Here is a 2,719-nt window from a genome sequence, read left to right on the forward strand (position 1 = left end):
TTAATTTTATATCCAGCTACTGCACTGAAGCTGTTTATCAGGTTTAGGAGTTCTCTGGTGGACGTTTTAGGGTCACTTATGTATACCATCATATCATCTGCAAATAATGATATTTTGACTTTTTCCTTACCAATTTGTATCCCCTTGATGTCCTTTTGTTGTTGGATTGCTCTGGCTAGGACTTCAAGTACTATATTGAATAGGTAGNGAGAAAGTGGGCAGCCTTTATTTACATTACAAATGCTATCCCGAAAGTTCCCTATAAACCACCCCCCTGCCCCTGCTCCCCTACCCACCCACTCCCACTACTTGGCCCAGGCCTTCCCTTGGGCTGGGTCATATAAAGTTTGCAAGACCCACAAAACTTTTAACCCCAAATTTGTCCCACCAAAAAGAAATGCAGGGATCAAAATAGAGCAGAGGCTGAGGAAATTGCCAATCAATAAACAGTCCAACTTGAAACCTATCTCATGGGCAAGCCCCAATTTCTGACACTATTAATGATTCTCCTTTATACTTACAGATGGTAGCCTAGGATAACTGTCCCCTTAGAGGCTTCATCCATCTGCAGCTGACTGAAACAGACACAGATACCCACACCCAAACATTGAATGGAGATTGGAGGACCTTTTGGCAGAGCTGGGGGAAAGATTAAACGTCCTAAAGAGGATAGGAACTCCACAGAAATGCCAACAGAGTGAACTAACCTGGGCTCTTGAGGGATCTCAGACACTGGACCACCCACCAAAGAGCTAGTCCTAGAACCCTAACACATATGTAGCAAATATTCTGCTCAGTAACCATGTGTTTCTCCCAACAACTACAACAAAGTTTGTCCCAAAAGCTGTTGCCTGTCTGTGGAATTCATGCCCCCAACTGGATGCCTTGTTTGCCTTCAGTGGGAAAAGATATGCCTAACCCTCCAGAGAATTGATGTGCTGGGTGGGGGCATACCCAAGGGGAACCCTACCATCTCAGAGGACAAGGGGAAGGTGGATGAGAAAAGGGATTCTGGGGGCAAGGGAGAAGCAATCAGAATTTTAAATGGATAAATAAGTTAATTAATGGAGAAAAACAATCAAAAAGCTCAAAAGGAACTTATTTACCCTCTGATTATATAAATATTTATTTACACAACACACTTGTGTTTTTCTCTCAATTTTAAACATTTTAATTACATTTATGGTACATATGCTGGGCAGGACATATGGAGGTCAGAAAACCACTTGTGGGACTCAGATACCTACTTTGCCCCTTGTAAGTCCAGGGAATTAACTCTCATCATCAGGCTTGATGACAAGTACTTTTAACCACTGATACACTTCAGCATTTCTTCTGCAATTTTAATATATACTTAATCCTGAACTTATATTGGTATTATTCAGAGGCTTAGTTTTTTTATTAGAGTTAGCCAGTTGTCTTAATACCACATATTGCTCACTCTAGGTTGGTACCAGAGCTTTGAAATAATATATATAATTATATTTATATGAATTATATTTATATATATGAAAATATATTTATATTTATATATTATGTATATATATGGTTTTTCCAAATGGATATATATATATATATATATATATATATATATACATATATTTCCAATTTCTTATGTGTTCTGTTCTTAGGCTCATTGCTAAAACCACTTTAGCATATATTTTACTTATTATCATTAAATATTTTTAAAGATACGTTGCATCATCTTCATTTTTTTAGTTCTTTTTTTAAATCTTCACAATAGTAACAGACATTTATGAGACGTATAAAATCTGAGTTCATGTAAAAGTTGTACAATGATGAAATCAGGGTAATCAAGATATCTGTCCTCCCTCAGGTTTCTTGTTTCTTTGAGAGGAAGCTTCTGTTAACTTTAAATCTCTTCATAGATAAAGGAATGTGTTATGATTCTCATTTCTAATGTTGTAAGTTTGAATTTTGCCTCTTCTCTTGATTAAAAAGTATCTGAAATTCATCATGTCAACATAGATTTATTTCCTGAAATTACCATTTCTTGCTTATTTAATTTTATCTTTTACCTTTATTAATTTTCTCCTTTTAACTTATTAAGGATTGCTTTGCTCTTATAGATTAATGGCTTGAATAATTTATTTCCACTGTTTATTTGTGTATGTGCATGTTTCTGTGTGTGTTTGCATGTGTGTGTATTGTGTATACATGTGTGCACTCACATGTGTGTTGCATGCATGTGAATGTGTTCATGCAGAAGTCAGAAGAGGCCTGACCCGGCATCCAGCACCTTTCCCCACCCGAGGAGGGGTTTCTGCCGGGAGCAGTCTCCTGGCCTGAGCCAGAAGGAGAACCATCTTTGCTCCAGTCCACTGCCAGTTAGAGGGTGGCCTGGAGAAGGGACGCAGCTTCTGGGCTCCAGTCTGCACTGCCAAGAGTGTGGACTGTAGAAGCTACACAGCTTCAGAACAGAAAGAAGTTAACTTCTGGGACAGACTCTATTTTGGGGTCCAGAATTTTGGGGACCTTCCTCTCCAGAGGAAAGGTGGTGACCAGTGAGGGCTCTGTCTGCCAGAGCACATGAGAGAGTCATATTATGTCCAGAGTCCCTCAGTGGCTAGACTGTGCAGGTGAGTGAATAATCTGCAGAGGCAACACATCTTCTGGCACAGGCCCTGTTTTGGTCCTACATCTTCAGCAAGGAGTCATATCTGAACACCAGCCCTCTGTGCACATTCCCTGCTAGAAG

This window comes from Mus pahari, chromosome X (genome assembly GCF_900095145.1).
Source record: "Mus pahari chromosome X, PAHARI_EIJ_v1.1, whole genome shotgun sequence".
Lineage (NCBI taxonomy): Eukaryota > Metazoa > Chordata > Mammalia > Rodentia > Muridae > Mus > Mus pahari.